Source organism: Aquila chrysaetos, chromosome Z (assembly GCF_900496995.4).
Source record: "Aquila chrysaetos chrysaetos chromosome Z, bAquChr1.4, whole genome shotgun sequence".
Classification (NCBI taxonomy): Eukaryota; Metazoa; Chordata; class Aves; order Accipitriformes; family Accipitridae; genus Aquila; species Aquila chrysaetos.
Genome location: NC_044030.1, coordinates 44234235 through 44260568, shown reverse-complemented (window position 1 = coordinate 44260568; position 26334 = coordinate 44234235). Strand labels below are relative to the sequence as shown.

The 26334-nt window shown below is 36.3% G+C and overlaps 1 long non-coding RNA gene across 1 annotated transcript; it reads right to left on the bottom strand.

The window, feature by feature from the left end:
- Window positions 1–3358: 3358 nt before the first annotated feature.
- LOC115336899 lies at window positions 3359–23801 on the bottom strand. Its single transcript, XR_003921986.2, has 3 exons — window positions 23640–23801; window positions 6445–6567; window positions 3359–4064 (listed from the first exon to the last, which is right to left on the bottom strand). It is a non-coding gene; the product is annotated as an uncharacterized LOC115336899 (long non-coding RNA).
- Between the last annotated feature and the right edge of the window lie 2533 nt (window positions 23802–26334).

Below are 26334 nucleotides of genomic sequence, written 5' to 3'. Positions count from 1 at the left end.
CTACATCATTAACTATTGTCTGCATTTTTCTTATCTGTTTTTCTTTTTCTTATTTATCATAGCTATATTAAGAGATACCTATCCTAGAAAAGGAAAGGATTGCAAAGATTTGAAAAGACAGGCTGTATATGTTTAGAGACGTGCCCTGCTGTTTAGTGCTTTCTTCACAAAAGCTCAGGAAGACTCACCTCTTGAGACATCCAGTTTCTCAAAAGGGTCTTCAGAGCCTTTGGTTCAAGCTTCCAGATGGCAATGTGGCACAAGAGAAGTACAAGAGTAAAATGAAGATTAATCACTATGTGTGTGCTAAGTGCTGAGAGCACTACAGGGTCTGTCTGGTAAAAATCTACAGTGACAGAGCTGGGGAGAACAGATCATCGAATTGACATAAAGATGCTGAGCTTTGCTCTTTGAATCATGCAGGTTATTCCTGTTGGTTAGACACTGGAGGATCATAAAAACATTAAACATCAAAAGTATTTCAGTTGAGCTACTGGGTCTTGAGTCTTAACCCTGCTACCATGTTTTTGTTCCCTTACTTGCCAAGGTCAGGCTCTGGTTACTCAAGCATGACCTAGAGGGGATTTCAGTACGTTCACCAACACTAATTTTTTTTTCCCCTTTCACCCATGTTTTTCAAACATTCTGTCTAGTGATCTTAGAGAAGCCAGTAGGAGGGAAGAAAAATTGTTCCCAGTTGTTTTTCTAAAATTAATACATCCACTTCTGTAGTGCAGTAACGGCAGCTTTCCTTCTACAGTTTGTTGAACAAAGCAATTGGTGATGGGCTGAAGATATTAAAATTCCAGCTATAAATTCATTTACAAAGTGAATTTAGTTATCTCGAAAGCTATTAGACTGAATTCCCCAGAGACTGAACTCATTGACTTATTCACAGAACTGCTACAGTGAAATATGAAACAGTGCAAGCCTTCAGCACACTGTCCCACTAGCGTGCTCCAAGACTGACCTGCTAGAATGACCCATGAGGGGACAGATTAGTTCAGTCTTTATGTTCATTTAGGAAAGCACTCCTCTCACTTTAATCAATGGCAAAACCTCTGCTGAATTCAATGAAGGTTTGATCAGATCCTTGTCCTCTAGGAATGACGCTGTGACCACTGAACAAACCACAGACACTAATGATCAGGCACAGATTTTTAAATGGCTGTAGACACATGCAGAAAAAGGAGTAATCATACTCCTGGACACACAGCTCCAGTCTTCATGCAAGTGTACAGGTTGCAAAGGATCATTAATTATCTGAATATTCTAGATCTCATATGTCTTTTTTTAAAATCTTGAGTTCATAATACAGTTAATTTGTACCTCCACTATAAAAACAGATGCTTTGCTATCTCTTTGCTGCTAAGAGAACAGGAAGGGCTCTTGAATCAGTATATTCAGTTCTACTAACTATGTGAATTTGGGAAAGTCACTTGCTTCCTTTTTTGCCCCACCCTCATTCCTATCTTTATCCATGTGTGAAATGGGGGGTAACAACTGCTACCAAATTAGGGGAAGAAAAGAGGAGGCAGAAGAAGGAGAAAGGCAACTTAACTTTTTTACTCCAAATTTTTGAGTAAGAGATGTCATCAATGTCCCAAGTATCACATCTGATGACAAAACCATATACTTGTGTAACATACCCTTATAATACCCCTTTGGAACAATAACACTCAGCATGCCAAATGCACTAAGAGTTGTCTGCTATGGTAAAAATAAAAAAGATTCTGATCAAAATGTTTTGCTGTAAATTTTGCTGCCAAGTGCAGTGATAGCTACTATATGCCACATAAGACCCACTGGTGAATTTTCAGCTTCCCTGAGTCCTGCTGAATTTTCATTACAAGCACCAGCCTGCAAGTTCCAAGTTGTTAAGTGTGGTTATGGAAGAAATCTGGAGGTGGAAACCTTGTCAATCACTGACAACAGGGCCTTGCTCAGCTGATAATAAAACTACTGCTGCTGTCTAAGAAAGATTTCTGTTAGCATTTGGGAAAGGCAGCGGGGTGACCTTTCTTTCCAAGAGCCAAAGACCCAAAATGTCTGCTGTGATGTATGCCTTTTGCTAGGATTTGGTGTTTTTTTGAATTGCCACCTCCCACCACACCTGGCACTCAAGAGGTTTTGAAATACTTGAAAATACAGAAGGATGAACTGACAATGTCTTATATCTCTGCTTTTCTGATTCTGTGCCCTTTCACTCCTACTTTAATTACTCAGACATTATTTGTCTGCTGCTCTTCCTGCTTTTATCCTGGATTTAAAATACTCTTCTCCACTTATAGAAATTTATTATCATTGCTGTTTTCCTTCTGCTGAACACAGAGTAGCACACCCTGGGCTTCAGTCTCTATGCAGGTACTCTGCCACTTAGTTCAGTGGCAGGCCCTGTATATAAATTCCTCTTGAACATTGGATTCATTACTTTTGAAAATGAGAAAACCAATTAAAGAGGTTTCTTTTACTAGTTCAAACTATAACTCTGGCTAGTCCAACATCAGCTCAAAGTCAGATTTTCAGCCCTAACTGTTGATCTGACATCCATGTAAAGCTTTCACTGGTGTGCTCTCAGACCTTTAAGACAAACTCATGAGCTGTAATTGAAGATTCAGGCACACAGGAAGCATAGAAGCATCCAAAATTATGCTGAACATAATGGAACTGGAGAAGAGAGACAGGAACATCTGTCCATTCAGCTACTTTCTTGTAAACATGATAAGATTAAAGTCCCCATGCCAGCCAAGCAGGGATACTTAAAATTCAAGTCCATAAAAACCACATTAGACTTGAGAAAAGGTTTGCAGCTCTGAAATTTTGCCAAACTGCTAAAAGCTGAAGCATGAAGACAGAGGAACATACAGAACTTGACTGAACACCCACAGAAATCAGTGGGAGACTTTCCACACATTTCAGTCAGCAACAGATCAAGCCATCTAACAAGTTTCAGAACTATTAGTATGACTTTTTCCAGTCTCACAAGTTAAGTAATACATCCAAATGCACATCCACACCTCAGTATGAATTAAGAGGAGTGGAAAATACTGACTTTCTATGTAATATATATTTTTTTCATTGGAATGTACATATCAAAAAAAAACCCCATAGTTAGATGTATAAAAACTTTTTTCTTCTGAAGTGAGAAAGTGAAATTATTCTAATCATTCACTTTTATCACCTTATCTACATCACCAAAACCAAAAGAAATCTTTAATAATACAAAAGGATCTCAAGTAAACATATTTACCTTTAAAATATGCATTATAACCAAATATCAGAAAGTGTAAAGCACTTCACAAATGTATAAATGTGATGTGTAGAGCAATTCATAAACATATAAAAAGATGACCCTGATTCAAAAATGTTAGTCTAATTAGACAGTACATACATAAGGGAGTGGGAGGAAAAAGACTGAATTGATGAAAGCATTGAACAGAAAGGGTAAAAGTTAAGCACACATCTTGTTAGCCCCATGATTCATAAATGTCTTATGTAGATAGACATGCATCTATTCACTGGATGAGTAGGCCAACATCTATCGTCCTTTTTTCTCAAGTTGTGTCTTCACGAGTCATTCAAAAAGAAAAGTGCGAAAGGTTGTCAGACTGCTTCAGGAAGTAGGATGAAGACAAATGGGGCCATATGGAAGAAGTTGTGAGAGCAGAGGGAGAGAAGCACGTTGAGAAAATCTTGCAAGTCTTGTTCTTGTGTTGAATAAAGAGAGGATAGAAAAGCAGGTGAAAGTACAAAAGTAAACAGGAGGGCAGAGTTACATTATATAAGACCTTGAACTGAAATCATGGCCTTTCAATTCAGCTAGCAAAGGAGATGTCATTTTGTGCTGTATCTAGTAAGCCAGGCAGCTCCCAAGCAGCCCTTCTTCCAAGTCCTTCAGTAACAGACCACTGTATCACAACTTCTCTGGAAACTTCTTTCCTTAAGTGTATCTTCACCAGCAATGACCGAAATATGAATCTGAAGTTACAACTTGAAAATTGTATGTGGTATTCATGCTTGTAGCCTCTGTGGATTCCCAGGAAAAGTTGCCGGAAGTTGCTGCACTGTGGAAGTGAAGAAGAAGGCTTTCAAACACAAATGCGGCATGGCATTTAATTTATACAGCAATGGAGAAATACAGCAAGCAATGCTGACACATTAGAGAAATGAATTAATAATTAATAGCTTATAAATGTGTTCATAGCTCTTTACAATGACACATAATTGTAGGATCAGCAATTTATTACCAAAAGATCACTAACAGCTTCTAAATATGTTGATTATCACAGTGAAAAAAACATGAGTGTTTAAAAAAAATGTTAATAATTAGATCCTTCTTAGGTTATAACTGTCACATAAACAGCTTGTAAATGAGTAAAAACAGTATTCTAAAGTAAACTTCCATTCACTGACTGTGGCTGTTGTTACCAAAGTGAGATCTAAAGCCAGGATGCAAAGATTAGAATTGACATGTGCAACCTGGTTACATGGCAAAATAAAAAAATAAAATAAAAAGAGCATGAAATTGTTCATGTTTGAATATGTATGTTTATTTGCTCCTCTTGGTTTTTTGTCTCAGGAAGAATGAAAAATGTTAATTCTTAAACAAAGCAAAAATACCACCTGTTCATAAAATTTTACATAGAAAAGAATATTTAGACATGAGAGGCATAATTCAGCCTAAGCAATTTGTTCCTATGTACAGAACAAAAGATCCAAATTGCAAAACATGCTAAAGGAATAAGCAAATTTTGTGCTCTTGTCCACATAGCTGAAAGCCATTTGCTTTCACTATTATGATGATATGAAACTGACAAGGACCTGTAGAATTAAAATGATGTTACTTCTGTGGAGACTGCATTGACTTTGACAGTATACATCCTGTGCTATAAAGAAAATCATATTAATGCATGTGCTGGTTTTTGCTGAAATAGAGTTAGTTTTCTTCATAGTAGCTAGTGTGGGGCTATGTTTTGGGTTTATGCTGAAGAGAGTGTTGATAATACAGGGATGTTTTAGCTGTTGTTGAGCAGTGCTTACACAGAGTCAAGACCTTTTCTGCTTCTCACCCCACCCCACCAGTGAGTAGGCTGGGGCGCCACGAGAAGTCTGGAGGGGACACAGCTGGGACAGCTGACCCCAGCTGACCAAAGGGATATTCCAGAATATATGACGTCATGCTCAGCATATACAGCTGGGAAGAAGGAGGAGGAAGAGTGCGTGCTCATGGTTATGGCATTTGTCTTCCCAAGTAACCATCACATGTGATGGAGCCCTGCTTTCCTGGAGATGGCTGAACACCTGCCTGCCAATGGGAAGTGGTGAATTAATGCCTTGTTTTGCTTTGCTTGCCTGTGTGGCTTTTGCTTTACCTATTAAACTGTCTTTATCTCAACCCATGATTTTTTTCACTTTTACTCTTCTTATTCTCTCTCCCACCCCACCGGGTGCGGGGAGCAAGTGAGCGGCTGCATGGCTTTTAGTTGCAGGCTGGGGTTAAACCATGACAATGCATCATAACACATCTTGATCTTCAAAATCAGAAGGCTTTTATTGGCAGAAAAATAAGCAGACTTCTATAAAAATCCACTTTCCCTTTTTGCTAATTATTTATGTTCAATATGCATTATATTCCCCATGTACACATACATAAGAATAAGAATATTAAATGTACTGAAATTCTAATTACTGGCAGCATTGTGGTTCAATTTGAAGTAGTTACCACTTTACTGAAATCTATCCTAATAGAACTGGTTATAGGAAAGCATGTGCATGGGAGGATGTGAATGTGTGAGCATGAGAGAACAACAGCTCCAGCACAGCTTCTGCGCTTCTGAAGAAAGAGGCATATATCCAGGAGCCATAAAACAACATGCTAAAAAAATTCTCTCAATTTATTTCTCAGTTCATATACCCATTCCTTGACTTCACACCTGCTTTCTTCATACTCACTCTGTTCTTTACACACAAATTTTAGCACAGTAGCTAAAAAGTTGACTGTTGATTTAAAAGACTGCTGCCATGAACTCTAGCCTGAATTTATATGAACTCAGTAGGACTATTCTCCTACATGCAATTTCAGGAAAATATTTCATTGTATTGACACACTGGGACAAGGCAAGGACCAGTCAGAAGTAAAAACTTGGTCCTGAGTTGCAGCAGTAACTTCAGTTGAACCAAGTAAAAACAGGCTCAGAGTTATGTACAGAACAAGTATGTGTTCACTTTTTAAAAGGCAAAACACTTCAAGAAGTGCAGAATTAGATTTTACTAAGCAAATAGTTAATGGCTCACTCCAGTGAAGATCAGTATAGACAAACTGAAATGCCTCAGCTTCAACATACTTTATGTTTTTGTTTAAATACCTCATGAAAACTAAGGCTGTTCTCTTTGTGCAAACTGCCTTATCATGCTAACTCAAAGCTTCTTCTGCAGCACTCTTACCTTTCTCCTCATGGGCAATGATGTTTCTGTTATAGTTTATCCTCATGCTGCCATACACACACATAGACTTGCACACACCCAATACTGTAATTAATGCCATCTGTCGTCATCTAGTAATTTTATCTTAAATAGAAAAACAGTAATATAAAATTAGTTGCCTAGTCAGCAAAGTTGCATAGACTTAATCAAAGATAAAAAGTAGACGAGGTTATACAAGAGCTCTACATACAATCAGATCTACTAATTCGTAGGTAGCATACAAAAAAATTGTACACTGAACTTTGTACATTGAACTTTGAATAAGCATTATCAAGACTACACAGGGTGAAGTGGTTATGGGAAAACTGTGTGGCACAAGATGCCATAACAAGCAATAAAACTTTGCAGATTAAGACCAGTTAAATAAGCACAAAGGAGTCAGACCAAGGTTATGCAAGCTGACTTACTTACTATGGCCAAAATGAGGCATGAAACATAAAACGTTGTAATTATATCTCAAGATGTCAAGGTAATTGTGTAAGCACTTGCATAGAGACTGGGGAAGCAGCAATATAAAATTGCAAAAGGAAAAGCAAGATGAAAGAGATCAAAATGCTAGGTGATGTGTTGTAGAAGGTGGGGCTGTCAAAATGAAAAGCACAATTCAGACTGTTGAACAATGATAACGACTGTACTAGAATGCATTGTATTTACTAGTATAGCAATTCTTTTAACATCCTATCTGTTGTTCAAGCTAAGTCCACTTGCAGTGCCAGTACACAATTGTACAATTTTTTAGAAGTCATGCATGTTTCACCAGCTTGCGCTTCCTTGAAATAATAGGCGTAAAATTTTCATTCTGAGCAACAGTTGCAAATGAATCTAGTAGATTGTGAAAGGAGACCATCAAGCCTTTTCCAAATAACAACAGACAATCAGGTAAGAACAAGGAGCCTGACTGTTAAGAAGAGTTTAAGTGAAAGAAGTTAAACTTCAGAATGTCATGGAAAATGCCATGTCTGGAATTAGATGTTTACTATAAGCACATATTATGCTAATATGCCACATAACCAGCAGAGTGGCAATCTTGGTTTCAAACAACTTCAGCGGATGCCGGAGAGCTAGCAGAGGATCTATAAAGACCATCCCCGCATTATTTTGTAAACTTTTGTGGATTCTGTAATTAATAAAACATCTCTGGAGAGGGTCTTAAATGCAACAGGGGACCTGACAAGCTGAAGTGCTTACTTTATCCAGCACATAGCTTTCATGAAACTCAAACTAATGAATTATATTGCTTTTGCTGTAAGACTGCAAGAATGAAAGCTTAAAGTGGGCCTCTTACTAATGTTGTAAATATGCTGTAGGTGAAATTAAGAGTCTTCTTAACATTTATTTATAAAATCCATAAAATTATTTTAACTATAGGATATTTTAAGATACCTTTCACAGAAAAATCCATCCTATTTAATAAATCATGTGATTAGGAGCAGAATGGAGTATTGTAGGGACATAGAGGTTAACTCTTTTTAGAAGCTGTATAAACTGCCTTGTGATAATGTTCCAATTATTTAGTCATCCACCATTAACACAAAGTAACATTTGCTAAACTGCTCAAACAACTTCAAAAATTGAGGAGATAGGGAGTCAATCTGGATGTCATCTTCAAAAACCCTGAAATGTATATGGAACAACGCTGCCTGTGCAAAAATCAATCCCGTTATGTTTCTGATTTCTCAACTGAGGTATCCCACATCTCTTTGCATGAGAAGTGATATGGAAGTTTTCTCTGAATCTGCACACAAATTTGATAATTCTTCTGGCCCTACCTCATTTTGAAGAGTGTAAGGATCAAAGAGAAAGAGAAGAAAGAAAAAGCCTGCATACAGGAATAAAATATTTCTGTGTTGACAGCATGAGAATTTTTACACTATGCAGATTAGATGGTATTCAGACAAATTACAAGTGCACCATAAAAAGCCATGAGGTAAAGAAAACTGGTTTAGTAAGTAGAAAATATTTCTGTTGAGGAATTACACAGGATTTTACCTAACTGGTATCTGACTAAACAAGTTACAAGCCAGATATAGGCTCTCTATAGCACATTTGGAGATAAAGTTTTGTGAAAAAAATATCTGCAAAGCCACACCCCTTAAATGACTGGAAAATGTTTAAATATATTAGAAAACTTGCATACCTTTGGCTTTAATGGCTGCAGACATTGAAAAAGCACTGTGACTAAACCCTTTCAAGATAACAATGAAGTAACAGGCTTTCATAACATTATGAAGGAAATTACAGGACTGATGAGCATCTTCTTCACATGGGAAGACTTCAGCAAAATTACTTGTATGTGTGTTTTCTCATAAAGTGGTAAAGAAATCAAAATACAAAAATATCTGCCTTTTTGTTTTCAGTGTTAGCTGACAGCACTGCAATGGATCCACTGTACCTTGCAGCACAGAGGATGGTTCTTCCTGACCCAAAACAGGCTGGATAAAATGCAGATGATTACAGGACAGAAACTGAAAGTTCTATAGAACACGCAGACTAATAAGGATTTAGTCAAATTAATTTTTCACCTTAAGTCCATGAAGTCACACAATTGGGATGAACCCCTAAGAAGAACTTGAAATCAGAAACTACACTCACCAGGACTTGTCTTAAGACACAAACAGAAGAAAAATACAAGAGAGAAAACATCTAAAGCAAAACCAAGAATCAATCAAGAGTGCAAAGGAAAAGCATATCAAATATCATTTACTCTACAAGCTTTCATTTACAAAGCATACTTCTTGAAAATAATTTCCAGTTCTGATATTATTTTGTTCAATTTTTCAAAAATACCTCTCAAAACAACACTTTTCCTACCTCAATTTTTGAGTGAAAAGCACTTTTCAAAATACTGTAAGGTTTAACATGTTGGCATCCTCCTGATCAATGCTATGAAAGCATTGTTAGAACACTCTCCATCGCTAACGTTTAAAGCCCTGACCTTGACATGTACTAGCTATGCACCAATAAATACTCCATACACAAGGAAAAATCCTCCTTGGAAACTAAGTTAAAAGTAGACTGAGAAAACTGTATTCACCCTTTCAGTATAGTCCTCTGCAGAAGTCTATGAAGATCAGCTTTGGAATCAATACAAACCCATGGCAGGGGGAACAGTGTTTCGGAAACTTCTAAATCTTTTGGTGAGTCAGTATTATTAAAATAGTTAGGCAGAGAAGTTGCAAATTAACTGGTGTGACAGATTCAGTTCCTAGCAGTGGTAACAACTGAGTTTAAGCATAATGCATGCTCTACTATTTGTCTACCTGACTATATATAGAATATAGCTGAGGAAAACTCTGAGAGTTCAGGTTTCTGATTGCAGGGCATTAATCAAGTTCAAACATGTACTGCTGGCAACTGAACAAATATTTGGATTGCAGATTCCAAGTATTTTCCACTCACCTGGATCTCAGGATTTATAGTCCTGAAAGAACAGCACTCCTAAGTTAGGTCAACTTCAATATCTATAATATGATTTAGATAAACTTAGATCTTATTTCCCTAATCTTCTAATATTGTTTCACTCTAGATGAAGGTGACCTCTGTCCCTTTGCTTAGCTGTAGATAGTGATCTAACTGCTGAACTGGAAGTACCAGAGGTTTTTAACTTACAGCAATTGGACACAGGCTATTTCCATAAGAGGGGCTGTCCGTTTATCTGTCTAAGAAGAAATGGCAGAAAATAGGACATGCTGAATGTTTTTTTCAAGATATGTAATAGCAGTAGAAGCAATAATAATAACAGAAGATGACATGCATCAGTGAATGAACACAAGATATGGAAATATTTGACACCTGAAAAAAGTTCCATGACTCAGTATGGAAGGAATGGCTGGAGGGAGTAATTACGATAGATACACCAAAATCTACTTCCAGGGAAACTGTGTAATAATTCAAACTACCTGCTTCTGGTTTGAAAACCTTTGAGATACTGAGCTATTCTAAGAGTGCACTGTAACATTTGCATTGTTTTGGCATACCAGTAGATCTCAAAACACCCTTCAAAAGGAAATGTCAACAATCTGAACAATGCTTTTTTTTCCTTTTAAGGCAATGAGCACGCAACTTGCAACAGTCTGATCTCACTGCAAACTTCCAAAGTAACTTAAAGTGTCAGTCTCTACTGGCCATCACACTAAGCTGACCAAATACGAGTCCACCTCTTGCAGAGTAGAATTTGTTTTGTCATGTATCTCAATTCTAAAGATCAGTGCATTACATGTCCACACACTTCCTGCACACAGTAGTATCCAAGTGACTGCCTAGCTTGTACTTAGCCTAAGATCTGTTTAGCTTACAAGATCTGTCCAAACAAAGCCCAAGAACATCATGGCTGCAAAATAACCAAACGTTAGTATCTCAAGGAAAAAGAATAATTTTCCAAATTAATTTCAAAATCTTAAAATATTTCATTTAAATTTGACATACATTTTCTCCAAACTAATATTTCTATTTTTACATTCAATTATATTCCTTTCCTGACAAGCCCACATTGGTTAAATTTATAATTAGAGAAAAAAAGTGTGCAGTAAATTATTTTTTATGTGGCTATTATTTGATGGTCTTCATACTAACATCCACTTTGTTCATGAACAGAGGATAATCTCAGTAATTTGTGTCTCCTACCGATATTGCTAGCACCATTTGGAATTACAATAATTCCATGTATCTCTCCGCAAAGAGGAAAATTAATATTCAGCAATGATTTTACATCTAATGGGATGAGTAAGAGTAAAGCATGTCATACTGCAATGCACATAAACTCCATGCCTCTCTTAAACACAGTCCGAGGGATAATGCAATTACTTACAAAGTCAGCTTTGCTGTGAACTGACGTAGCCTTTGACTTAAAAACCAAACAAAACCCTATATGTGTATGCTTTTTATAAACATGAATATGCAGAGACTGCCCAGCTCTAAGAGATGGAACACATCTATAGATAAACTGGAATGTAAAAACCTACAATATTACTGCATAGTTAACTGTTTTAGCAGCTAGTACAACCACAGCATTAAAGATGTTACACACACATCGACCACAAATGGATTGACGTTAAGGCTGCAGTACAGCTTGCTTTTTCACATACTCTGATTTTTCAGATTTTCATCTGCTAAATTTAATTTTCATTAACACATTTTCTCTATGAATTATAAAAAAAAAAGCTTTTTTGTGGGTTTTAACTTGAATAGTTGTATTCATACCGATAAAGGGTAGAGAAGGAATGAATGTGTAAAGAGCTAAAGACAAGTATAACTAATAGCTTCTCTGGTGACATAAGTAACAGGACAGAATCTGAATTACAGTATTTAGGCAAGAAAAGCTATTGGACTTCTTAAAGAAAATATAAGCAAACAAACATTTCAAGGAAACACTGGACTGAGAATACAGAATTATTCCAGGGTAGGGGCTGGGAGTTATTTTTTTAATGACAAATTATCTTGTTCCTCTACACGCTGACAGAACTTGAGAAATCCAGTGTAATTGGCAAAAAGCTGTCATTTCAAACCCAAAAGAATGCTAAATGCCATTGTTTCACACTAGAGGTCACCCCCGGTAAGAAAATATAATTGCAGCATCTTTTATTTTCCGCCTGTAGCTGGTACAATACTGAAAGGCTGTTCTTATAGTAAAGAGGTAGGAATTATTTTTGGGGGGGGGAGGGGGAGCTGGTATGCTAAACATCATTTCAGTCAAGCAAAAGGAAACTTCATTAAACAGGATTCTCTTTTCACTATAGTACAGAACCTGTTAATTACTTACTATATTGAAACAGCTTTTGTTAAAGAAACTATATGCTTGATTGTAGGGATTGTCTGTACATAAACAGTATAATAACATTTCAGCTGAAAAAATGTTATATCTATCATGACCTTTTCGATTTTTTCTTAGTTCGTTGATAAAGGTCAGCATTGATGGCTGGGCACAGCAGCATACATGTACACAAAATATCTGACATTTATTTGCATTTGATCAAAAGATGCAGAATCTGTATAATACTTAAAGTAAGTACACCTGAACTACTATTCATAATTTTTTTTTAATTTCCACAAAATGCATGTCTATGTCACTGAAAGTGTTAAGATTAATGATTTAAGGGAATTTGCAAAAGAAAGAACTGTATATTAGGTTGATGATAAGATCAAGATACAGCCACAGAGACTATTTGCATGTGCATTACTGTATACATGATCTTCACTTTCTAACTAGAATTTCAAATATTATTGTTTGAAAACAGATACAAAGGTTAGAAATGTTGTATTTATTTATTTGTGTCCATACAAACAGAAGATTGTACTGAATGTAATTAAGAAACATTTTTAGCTTTTCCATTGCTCTAGAAAAATGCCAGATATTCATTGATAAAAACATAAATCATTATCTTTTAGTTACCAGAGCTTAAAACATTTACCTCTTATCAGTGTTTACTTCATTCCTCCAATTTTTTCAGCAAGGCAATCTTATTCACAGGAGAGATACAGCTAAGGTTTATGCCAAAAATCTGACTGCAGTAAATGAAAAGGAACTGACAGGATCAGGCCACTTCACTGGGTTTTGGTTACTATGTTCTGAATAGCTTAAAATGATATATGTGCCAAACCACCTTGGATAGTCAGTGAACCATAATAGCTACCATTTCCCTGAATACTCCAGAAAATTACCCATCTGGCTTGCCTGCATTTTCCTGCTTCATTTGGATAGGATGCTTATTGTCCAAAATGGATGATGTATGCCATCTTTGAAATGCTGTATGATAAAACATTGCATCACATAGCCATGCAGTTCCTTTCTACAAATAGACACCTACAGCAAGCCCTGGGGAACAGAAAGGACAAAGCAAGCAACTCATCAGAAAACAATGTGCAGTAGTGTAATGTACAGCCACTATAGTAATGTACGTACAGTATAACCTTACATTTCTTAGCCCAAGTGTTCTTGTAATGACTGTAGACTCTTGGATGCCTTTAAGATACAGAAATTTCTATCATTTAGGCTTTTTTAATGTGGAATAAAATAATAAATTTTATTTTGCTCTTCAGAAAAGGCAAGACTATGGCAAAGTGATGTCAGTTCTCTTCAACAGATTTTTCATTTCATTCCAGAAGAAATCATTATATAAATGTAATATGATAAAGAACAATTTTGTTTTATCTTGTTGGAGTTTGGGGAAAAAAGTATTTGGAAAGGAATGTTTTTAGGTAAAAATCAGAAAAACTCAAACCTAAGTTATGAAGTTTATAAGCCTGAGGGAGTTTATGAAAACAAAAGCACATAAAGTTCCAGATTGTAGAGAAGAAAAAAACAAGTAGATTAAAAAAAGAATGTGCTAAAAATTGTATCCATTAATTATGTAACTTTACATATTTCAAAATATAGCTTAGATGCTCATCATGTCAGCTATAGAGGTCCTTTGGACTATGTACGTCATTGAACTCATGCTTTTTACTCAATGGAGAGTTTATTGAGAGGGTTTTTTTGTTTCCTTTCCTTTTAAGAGAGTAGATAGGCTTTTTTAAAGCTTATTTAAGACTGACATGTAGTCTAGTTTTAACTGTTTTTTTGACTAAAAGATTAATTTTCATTTACACAAAATATACTTACAACCTATAACTAAATCACAGTCAAAAGAACAGTGATCTACTTTTTACAGGTGCCTGTGAGGGCAAAAAGGAGAATGAAGATGGCTATCCACAATTAGTCTGCAGGTAGTAGAATTAAATTTCATTTTTTATTAAAAGAATTTGAAAAGGCTTGCAAGAGTTGGAAGGGGGGTAGGAACCAACAAAAAAACAACCAAACAAACAAAAAAAACCAACCAAACAAGAAATACTTCCCTTGGGAAAAGTTGCTTTCAGAACTTATATAATTCCATCCTTGTGTTTATCCTAACGTGAGTTTAACTTCATGCAATATCATTTTCCATCATCCACTAACACGCTATTAAATCTTTGAATCATGCAACCATGTTTATAACTAGTTAACAAGAGTTATTATTGTTATATAGACTGAAAAGTCAGAAGAATCTGACATAATAGGTTGGCAGTTCAGACATGCCAGGATGCACAGGCACAAACTCAGCCACAAATAGTAAATATACACAGATGTACCAGGAAAGTTGGTACTATCTCAATAACAAATTGAGTTCTGATTTGGAATGAAACCAATTCTATCCCCTCCAAAACTGCAGTAAAGGTTGATTTTTGCTACGCAAAAACCTCTCACAAGCCAACAGTTGTTAACTTCACCACAGATGTTTACTGCTAAAAATATATGCCTAAGCAACTTCGCATATAATGAATATACAATACAAATATTTGAGCCAGATGTGACTTTAAGGTATTACCCCCTTATATACTGTAATCAGTAGAACAAGATACACATTTAGTATGAAATGTATAGCAAGCTGTTGTGCATGAGAATCAGTCTCTGATATGTTCTTCTGCAAGACACTCAATCAGCTTACAGGGTTTCAGCAAGAAGAATTCCTTTAAAACAATCAACCTATGCTTCTCAATGTCTCTCATTTTAAGGTCTAAACAGAAACAAAGCAGCCAGCAAAATAAAATTACATTCTTAGAAGTCTTATTTTTGTAATCAGTTATCTTCTACACATTTTCTCGTTTCTGACAAGAGGAAATAACTACACTTGATTTGAAACGTTCTAGAAGCATATTATTTCATCTGAAACCCAAATGTTCTGATAGTTCTAATTGCCTGGAATGAAATCCAAAGGTGACAAACTCCAAAAGACTGCCTCTTTGCCTCTCTTTCTCTGCAGGATCATAGGCATCTGCATAATCCATTTCATTTTGATGATCCAACCACCAATTCAAGGTCTAGAAGTTACGGTGTTATAGGAAGCTGCACCCTTGCTAATGTACCCTGTTACTCTCATGAGTCTGATAGGACTGCCCTGCTAGTGCAGACACCTTTCTTCTGGTACCAAGCTTCCTCACTGAGACCTAGTCAAAAGTTTCTAAGAAGAGCTGAACTGTACGGTGCAGAAATCCTCTGGTAGCCAGTGGAAGTCCAAGTGTGGAGACACCTGAGTACCACACAACTCCAGGAAACAGCCCAACCTTGGGAATTCTGTCTGCGCACAGCCTGTTTTTACTGACTAACTTAGAGAACCATATTTTTACATACACAAATATGTGTGTGTGTTTGTATGTGTATATTTTTATATATACACACATATATATATGTATTTATAACTCCAAGTGTGCAACACATCAGCCCTGGGCTGACAAGGGCCTTCTCACATGTGCTGTTCCCTGTCTGGAAGAGGCTACAGACAGAACAGAAGATGAGACTAACATCAAATGACTTCTCTGGCAGAAATCTCGTTACAGCAAGAGAAGGGCACAGAGTGAATCAGTTCTTCCAGATGGTCTGTAGAAAGGCAATTTATGAGGAAGAGAAAAAGAAAAATAAGGTGGCAGAGAAGCTTGGGGAGAGAGGAAAAAATAAGCAGATTTCACCTTTCTGACATCAAGCAGCAGCTGAAGAATGGTGGCTGCTGTGGTGACAGGGAAGAGGAAAGCAGCAAACAGAGAAAAGCAGGATGTCTCTGGTACAGCTGAAAGCATTTAGGACTTGAAAGGATAACGACCAAAATCCTGACAAATGCTCAAGAGTGCAACTGTGATAGGGAATGGCAGCTGTTACTGTGTTAGTCTATAGAATTCACTTAATGTGCAAGTGGTAAAAACAGTGAGTCCAGGAGTTGAGTTTGTGGACAGATAGTCTAAACCTGAGGTGGAAGAAGAAGGTAAAGTGAGAGGAGGGAGTTGGACTTGGTTGGAGTAAAGGGGGAAAAAACAAAGAAAGTGACAGACAAGAATTGCAGGGAAAGCAAAATTATCCAATTCTAATGTTTGCACAATAAATTCACCTTACTCCAAAGCAGAACCAGGACAAACCTTTGTGCCCTTGTGAAGCAGAGAGGATCTCAATTTTTCAGTTTCATCTGGAAGGCTGCAAAAAATAGCACTCAGTTCTGTACACCAGAAGAAATATTTGTCCAGTTAATCCAAAAGACTAGACAGAAGAAAGCGCTCTTAATCTGGAATGGCTAGACCTCAAGTTGTACGTCTCCTGCACTTCCCCTTTACTGTAGTATCTTACCCTCTAAAAATATGCTAACTAGTTTTTCTAATATTTTGCTGCCCTAAGTAACCAACAGTTCTATTCCAATGTAAAATTAAGAAGCAACATATATGAAGAGGACCATTTGCAGATTGACAAGCTTTTTACTATATATGTTGGCCTTCCTGAAAACTAATACCAATGCCTAAAGCTCCAGTCCAGTACTAAAAACATGATCAGTGAGATTTAAGATGTCTTACAAGACCATCTATTAACACACTGCAACTGCAAAAGCATAATTTCTATGCACAAAAACAGATTAGCTAAGCATGAGAAAGCAAACAATCAAAATTCAGCCCAGTTTTTGTTTGTAAGTGAAAACAATAATAGTAAAACAAAAAAATGAAAAAAAGATGAACCTTCTCTAAAAAAAAAAAATCTTTACTTAAAAGGGACTAAAAAAGGAGAACTAAGGGGCTGCCTCCCAGATCTTGTGACATACAATGCATCATGCCAATGCATGGGTTTCTATACTTCTCAAGCCTAATTTTCATAGTACATTTGTTTTTCAAACTGTGGTATAGATTATAACACTGTGATAGCATTTGATTCAGGATAGTCTAAAAAAACCCAACCCTCTCTACAACTGATTTTGGTTAGAAACATGAAAATGGCTATTTTTCTTTGCAGTAGAAATATGTGAAACTGAATCAAAGTACTAGTAGCAAACCAACAGAACCCATAAACCATCAGAACCTGTAACCATTTGACTTCTCAGCTTTCTCGCTGTGTCATTAAACTTGCTGGTTGACAGGTATTTTTTAAAATAATGTTAACTTATCACACTGTGCTTGTGTGAACTAGACTACAATGCAGGAAGTTTTCTATTGCTCCAGTCCTAGTTGATGGCTCAAAACATGAGCATTCATGAAAGGTGTTCTAGATGTTCAAAAGCAGGAAAATTTGTGTGCCATATCTCAGTCCTCTGGAAGAGTAATCACCTACAACCTTACAAGAGATGCCATTATGGTTGCGTAGAAGGAGGAAAGCACAACAGTAGTCAGACACCCAAATATTTGCTCTTGTAAGTTAAAGCTCTACAGAAGGTGCTCAACGGATTATTGCTGTGTTCTTGGATAGCAGTGGTCTGATTTACAGCCAGAACTCACATACCTTTGCATCATTTTAACTTGGGGAATGGCAAGCTGTGACACAGAGCTGGGTTCAGTAATTAGGAACAGGAATCTCACGCTAGTTTTGCCACATGGGGTATGTATGTTTGACTATTCCTTAAACTGCATTTAAAAGTGCACCTGAGACACAATGCTTAACCTCCATGCAAATGTCCTGACCTTGATCATGTTGATTAGAATACTTTTATCCTTGGGCTTATATCTAATTTTATTGAAAATTACTTGGAAATGTATTTAATTCAGACTTACAATTAAATAATCATTGTTTTCTTTATTCTTTGTACTTGTGCCCACAACTATTTTTCATCAGAACTCTCTTTGTCTAATGGCCTGCCCTGACTAAGAAACCATAACATTGCAGAAATATGGCAATAGAAAAAAGATGTTTGGTAGAAATTCAGAAACAAGGATAAATCCAAGGTCTGATTATATGCAGTTTAAACTCTGGTATCCCTTTTACCTTTTGTTCTTCCTTTTGTCTTTGTTCTCTCCACAGCTCCAGCTATTTTTATCACTATGCTTACTGCCAAAAAGGTCTCTCCATTTAGAAACCAACATGCATCTATCTGACCCTGTTCCAGAGTCCTTCTTTTGACAAGGAACAAGAGCAAGCTATTGGCTCAGTGTCAATGGCAGGCTTTAAAGGCATCAGAAATAGGAAGCAACAAAGAGATTTGAGCCTTCCTTGGCTGGAAACCATCACCTCTTTAACATTCATGTTTGCTGTGCCAGTTCAGCAACCTGAAGTCCAAACCAGCCTCAGACTCAAGCTTTGCCCTTAATTAGAAGTAGTAAATTTTACTACAAAGCCAGGTGGCAGAACATTTTAGGATATCTGAAGTGAGTGATTAACAGAACATAAACTCTGGTTTATAGGTTAAAAAAAAAAAAAAAAAATTAAGCTCTGGGCTTCTATTCAGTTGCTGCATTTGTTTGAACCAATCCCTTCCCCTACACATAAGATAAGGGGAAACAAGAAGTAAGAATTCCCCAAGAATATGGTCCAATTATATTATCATACACTTTTTAACTCACAACAAGCAATATCCACATGTAAGTTTACAGATCTAGCTAATGACAGGAATATATCTGATCCTTAAATTAGTATTTAAAAACCAAAATTTTATATTAAAATTATTTTGCTATTTATGTATGTGAGTAAATTTACAAATATCTTCTGATTTCTCTCCTACTATTCTTCTGTAAAGATAATTATGATCGTTTTTGTTTTAATGTGGAAAAAAAAATCTTCTTGAGACTGAAAGGCAATAAATGTAAGCTCTTCATGCACTGAAAAGCCACTTTTGCAAATGAGATAAGCTCATTTCAGAGTCTTTGAAAATTTGACCTAAAACACTTAGAAAATACAGTGTGCTATCCAGTTGCACCATATGTCTTCAAGGCAGCTTTTATTACTGTCACCTCGCCATAGCATGGATTTAGGATAGGAAGGAGATAAGCATTTGCATTCTCTCTGCAAAGCTCAACAGATTTAACAGTCTGTTTGTTTAGACAGACAGGAGCAGAGGCTAAAAGAATATATATATGTCTGTAATTCACCCCGATTCTTTTCAACTCCTTGACACTAGGTAAAGGGTCGAGTGTTTCAGGCAAAACTAGCCGGACAATTATGGCTGTAAGAACAAACCAAGTTCATATAAAAGCCACCTACTTACATAATTAGTCTTGGTAACTTCCCAGATTGTCAAAAATCATAAATTAGTAGGCTAGAAATCTTAAAGCTGACTTAAATATCATGAACTTTAAAGGAGGCGTGAGGAGAAAAGAAGACAATGACACATCTTTTTATTTACCATATCTGTTTTGAGTCTTTAGCATAGAAGGTCAAATTTCAAATTTTTCTCTGTAACTAGGAGTAAAGAAACTTTTCTCCTTGTTTCCTCATACCCTCAGTGAAAGATGTACTTTCTATTCAATACCTGTTCTCAGAAACCAGAGCCTGAGGTAAACATTGAACTATCACCATTTTGTGACAAAACAGCAAGGATCGGCAATGCTCCAAAATTGTCACTAGAAAGAAGAAAGTGTTCCCTTTCCTCATGAATAGAAAGCTTACAGTTTTATTGAAAACAAACCAGACATAGGACTTTTATTTCTTCAGGTGTGCAGTTAAGCAAGTTCTGCTGCTCAGCTTCCTTGTTTTGCAGGGAGAAAAAATTACTCGTGTGTTCACAAGGCCATGATGAAAGGTCCTTGCTTTAAACAGAGTAATTCAAATTCTAGAAGTGGCATGGCCACACAGGGTGGCCATCCAGTCATGGCTCACCAAGTCTAGACTTCAAAGCCCAAAGTTCATTAATCTTTAGATCAGACATCCTTTAGATAGCAAGTCCACAGTGGAGAACACAACTGATCTTTGGCTCAAACCCTAACCTGTTTTCAAAAAATGAAAAATACTTGGTTTGTAAGTTATCCTAGAAGCGTATAACTTAAAATCTTCATCAGTTAGAAGTAAAAGTTTAGAACATTGTAAAATCAAAGAAGTTGTCTCAACTACCTTTGCCATTAGCACTGGTAGACTTATGGCACAAACTAGAAGAAGGCATATTTTATTACAGGCAAGAGTTAAATAGAGTTACTCCAGGTTTGGCTAACATTCTCATTTTATTCAATTTGGCCAAAGTCCAGCTCATATCCATTTTTTTTATTTCAATAACAAGCTAATTCATCTTTGATTTTTGTACTGAAGCCATCTCAGCTGATTTTCTTAACAGTGTACCAATGACTTCATTTTTTTCTCTGCAATGAAAACAAGTTCAAGCAGCCAACTCTCTTTCCTTTTGTGAAAACTCAACATCTCTAATGGCTTTTCCAAGCAAAGCCTGAATCTTTCTTCGGTCACTTAAAGTGCACAGTGGTAATGAGTCCTTGTCTGCCACAACAGTTTGTATTTATGCTGGCTGCTTTCCCTCATGCTTCCCTCAATCTGGGGAGAGATTTATAAGATTCAGATTCCCAGGTGTTCCTACTGCTCACATTATTGTAGTGAATAGTGAACACTTTGTAATAACAAAACAGACAGATTAGAAAAAAGAGGACACAGCTGGCAGTAATATTGACATCATTCTGGGCAGCTGGATGAGCAAAATTTTAAGGGTGTTTTATATTTCTTCTCCCACTGTCTACCATTTAAAATGCAATTGCACTTAGATGGGATTTCCATGGGAATTAAGTGTCCAACTCCAGTTGAATATCAATAGAATTTTGAGCCTCTAATTCCCACATTCTACTTTGAAGATCCTTGCCATAATTCATTTAGAGAGCATATCTGTCCACCTACAACACACTTCCAGTTAACCATATGCTAATCATGTATTTGTTATGCACATTCAAGTTCACTTCATCAAATGAGGACAAAAAGTAAATAATTATAAAGGCTGTAGGAGCAGGGAAGAAAAACACTTGATGAAATTTATCCCAAACACAACACAGTTTTCCATTCAGAATACAAGAAAGTGTATATTTCTATCTGTGAAACAAGCATTTGACATTAATAAAAAGAAGCAAAAGTAGTGACACAAAAACTTCAGTTCTGGTTATGCAGACGTGATGTATTTCTGAAACACCTATTTCCACCACTACAGAACTATAGCAAGTTGAAAAACTGCAAATTTCCTTCACTGCAGTTTGTTTAGAATATAGTACCACCTCTGATTCCACTGATTTCTTTTAGGATACACCACCCTTTCAACATCATCTCAGAAAAATGTCTCTTGAATCTCTTTTTTTTTTTTTTTTTAAACTGATTATTTATGTGTTATGCAGAATATCTGTCCAATAATAGGAGAAATCACCTCTGTGTAAAAGGTCAGGAGTGGCCTATAGCTAAATTTAAGAAAAATCCTTGGAGCATTTACCTTCAGCCACAAACACACATAATAAGCCAAACTGTATTATAAGGAAAGGTTATATTTCTGACTTGGATTTTCATGTTGGAAACCTGAAATCCAGTCATGGATGTCACAAAAATAATTTTACCAGCACTGAATTAAAAATACATTTCTTCAGTTCTGATTGCCCAGAAAGTACAAGACTGACAATACTGACAGAAAAAAGTATAAGGTTATTATTATTAATTATTCAATAATAATAATAACAACAATAACAAAACCAACAATAACAACTTATAATTTAGTCTCCTTACTTTCCTGAATAAAAAAATTTTACTCTCCCCCAAAACAACGATGGAAACCAAGTGTATAAAACACCAGATCCCTCCGTGTCTGCTCTCATCCCTCATCTACCTGTGGAAATACGCATCTTCTCCAGTGTTTCATGTACTATAGCATTCAGCACATGTTGGGACATGTTTTAGAGGCAGGTCTGCTCGAGGACTGTGTTTCACTTTCTGACACAATTAATTGCATTATGAGTCAGAGTTCTAATGAAGATGAGTTGTTATGTCTCAATGCAACTGTCCTGGGAGAGAGAGACAGCCACAGAGACAGGGAATTTGGACAGCCCTGTGTTGATTATCAGGCACACAAGGTAAGGAGGTAAATGGTCAGAAACCACAGGATACTTTGGTGGGTCTATTACAGTGATTTTGTTGTCTCACGTGAACCTTAGAAGTCCCTGAAGGTTGAATATTGAGGAACTTTCTAAAAGCTAGGGGGAAAGGGAAGCAGACAGACTAGATAAAAGGAAAATGTCAGAGTACATTAAATGGAGTAAGTATATAAAATGCCTGCAGTTGCTTGCCTGCAATTCCAACTAATATATGCCATATTTAAAACTACTGCAAAGCATTCCCACAGTTTGTAATACGGATAGGGGAGCATCACAACACCTAGCAGTACAAATTTTATTCAAACTTTGTTAAGTTCAGCTGGAAATTTTCCAAGGACCAACATGAGAATGCCGCTACCTCCAGTTTTTGATTAAACTAGATATGCGTCAAGAATGGATTCTCTCACTGTGCAAAGTACTTCCTTTTCTCTTTAGCCAAATTAAAGCCAAGATGCAGAAAGGGTCACAGAATTAAAACAAACACTAAGTATATGAGCAATTTAAGACTTGCTCTACTTCCAGACTTATTACAGCAAAGAAACAGTGAAATAAGTATTAATGTCCCAAGACACTGTTAAAATAAGTTTGGGAAATGCTGAAAATGTACAATGAATAATTATTAGAACAGAGAACAACCATTATGTTCCTATAATGATATTAGTTTTCACTCTTCAATCACCAGACACCCTTAAATCCTGACAAATATTAAAATAGAAAGGTGCCAGTATGTAGATAACAAGTTCCTAAATGTCTCCTGCATCAGTGGGGCTTGGCTTCAACAGGCAGATCTGCTCAGATTCAACCATTTATTCACAATGTTGCGATATTGTAAAGAGATTAAAAAATGTCTACATCTTTACTATCTTTAGAATTGGATACTGAAGCAAGGCCTTTCTTATTAAAGCTGGGTAGGTACTTTTTTAAACAAAATTCAGTATTTGCAAAAATGGTGTATCTTACCCCCATAAAGAGAAATTCAGTTAGCATGACACTTAGTGAATTCAAAAGTAAAAATAAACACTCGCATACATGCTTATAGTATCTTTACCAGCTTCCATTTTATGCTGTTTTAGCTTTCTCAGTGACTTATTCACCCCCTCCATCATCTTTATCAATTAGCATTCTACAACTGCCTCTATTTATTCATGGAAAATATTTTCAACACTACATTACCACATTTATGACACATTGAGTCTCAATTTGTTCTCTTGTCTTTCTTAGCTGTTCTCTCAGTACTCAGAAAAAAATTTAATCCCCATCAAGACTGATGAAAAGTTTCATATGCAAGTTACACTAACATATGTGTCTAGTACACGTACAGTAGGTCTCATTTCCAAGTTCCCTCTTACCTTTCTATGAGGTATATGCCACTCTTGCTATCAGCTGACACCAGCTTTCTTCGCTTTTCTCTGTCTGGTTAGTGCAGTTTACCACAATACATTACATTTTTCCCTTTAGCAAATTGGGTCCAGGTAAACAACTCACAGGAGCCTGTCCAGATGAACCCTGAAGATGTGTTTGTTCCTCAGATAGGATTTACGAACAGCTTAATCTCACCCTGTTCTTACAATATAACGCGGAACGTTGCCAAGCTACTAACACCCTGGGATCATGGATGCAGGCATAATAAGATATAACATGCTTACAAAGCTGGCCTCTCTAAGACAGCAAAGATGTAACTTTTTAGTCTAAGATATTCAGGTTACTATAATTTTTACTTTCATTAGAATACTTAATGAATGGATGCTAAATAACAGCATCTTCATTTCAAAACTAATGTCATGCAACCAAGGAGAAAAAAAGAATGCACAAGTAATACTTGGACTTATTTTCAAAGGTTTGGGAGAAGAGAAGAGAAGAAAGTCCTCAGAACATACATGCCTATAAAAATGCTGAAAGAGAGGCAGGGAAGTAGTACATAGTCTTCAGAAAGAGTAAACCACCTGTTAGGGAAGGACTAAGGTCCCATAAATGTTATTTTCCGCAGTGTCTCTTTATGTTTCTATTTTAAGGATTCACAGACATTTTAGCACAGAAGCTTCTTACAATCACACTGCATTTAAAAAAACGTAAAAGTGAATGTACTCTCTTTTTTATGAGAAGTAGACACCTCAAAGTATAGCAAAGTGGGCCATTTTACACTTCACCAAACTGTTTGCATAGCTCTGACTTGTGACTTCATAAATACGTACTTAATGTCTACCTATTCTATGACTTTATAAAACAACTATCCTAGTGGTGTATGAGCAAAGTTTTGCATTTCAAATGAAATTGCTGTCCCATGAGAGCCAGATTAAACACTCAGTTAAGCACTGATTTAAATGTAAAATTAGATTGGATTACCATCATGGCATTCAACTTGATCTGAACTCAGAATGTTTCTGGGCTCATTTATCCTTGCAGAAAATCACAGTGTTTTGCACTGAGATTAACACTCTGACATGGCAAACAAGCATGCCATGTAACGTCTGAGGAAATAAACTTTAAAGTGAAAGAAACTGAAAGGCACAATTACCCAAGGCAAACTGGTTTGTTCAGTTAGTGATTACAGTGCCTTTTAAAAGCTTACAGTCTACCACGGTGTAGAACAATTTAAACCTCCATTGCTTTCCTCTGTGAAACTGAGGCACTTGACTTTTTTCTCCTTTTGACAGGCTTTTCTTTTCATACAACGGTAGTTCAAACACGAGGGATATCCATTGAGCTACTCAGCACATAGGAGAGAAAACTCACATCGTTATACATTTACCTTTGCTTTAGGTTGCAATGCACAAATAAGCAAATAGTTTAACGATTTCAAATGGGTATAATTTCTTTCAGGTTCAAGTATCAGTTTGCTTGTTTTGCTGCTGCTAATCACCTCTTAAATAAACAATTGCTTTATCTATGTACTGTGCCTCATTTCACTTTCAAATTATGTGTGTGTTTTGCTCCTAACAGCTTATTATGATCTATAATTAACAATTTTGCTGAAAGCAGAGCCTTGCATTGAAAAGAGCCCACATTCTATCTGGGAAACATTCAAAACATGAGGCCTCTGTTTTAATAACAAAACTGACAACTTGAAGTTGTGCATGTGCTCTGTTACTACTGTCCTTTTTTCACTCAAATTCAATACATTCATGTATATTCAATTTATTGAATGCAATATTTTTTAACAAAAAATAGATTTACACAGTAACACTGAAGACTTCTACAAGCATGTAGTGATACCTCGGCACATCTTAGCAGAATCTACACAAACATCAAAAGTGAAAAATGACTAAATGACCACAGACTGAAGACAGAAATGGACATAACAGGACTTAAAACTGAACAAAAAGGACCCACAGATTCTTAGCAGACTTCAGCAGATTGAAAGGTCTTTCTATGCTGCATTGCCCTAGGGGTGGGTCTCATGCATGAGAGTAAGGTAACCCTGGGTACCCGATGTGTAGGATGGTTTTATAGATTACATAACTTCTGTGGCAAATTCTTAAAATTTTTTCTGAATAGGAACAGAATTTCTGGGTTTGATTTGTATTCACCCTTACACAGGTTTAAAGTCTGAAAGAGGGTGGGGGGAAGAGGCAAGGCAGGGAGAAATTTATTTCTAAGTATACTATTAAGTCTGATTATTTGCATGCCCTGAGTGTGAATAATACCCTTCACAGCAGTGCCATGCAAAAGATTATGGTCAGTATGGGCTGGGCTGGGTGCTTTTAGCTCCTAGTAGAATAAAAACAGAGCAGCAAGAGTACAGATGTAGCAGCAGAGCTGAAATTATAAGATACTTTCCAAGTTACGCAATTAATTATTCCCCTCATCATCTGCATTACAAGGAACTGGTTGTGAAAAATCGTATCTCAACTTGGACAAATAAGAAAGATACAGCTTATATCCCAAATAACCTGGGGCATCCCAGGAGAAAGAATTCATTCATTAAATATTGGAACTTCACTTTTTAATATATATTTGATTAAAGAAAGAAAGAAACAAACAAAAAAAATATTCAACAATAAAAAAGGGTGCTTGGAAGAACTTGCAAACTTGCAAAACAAACCA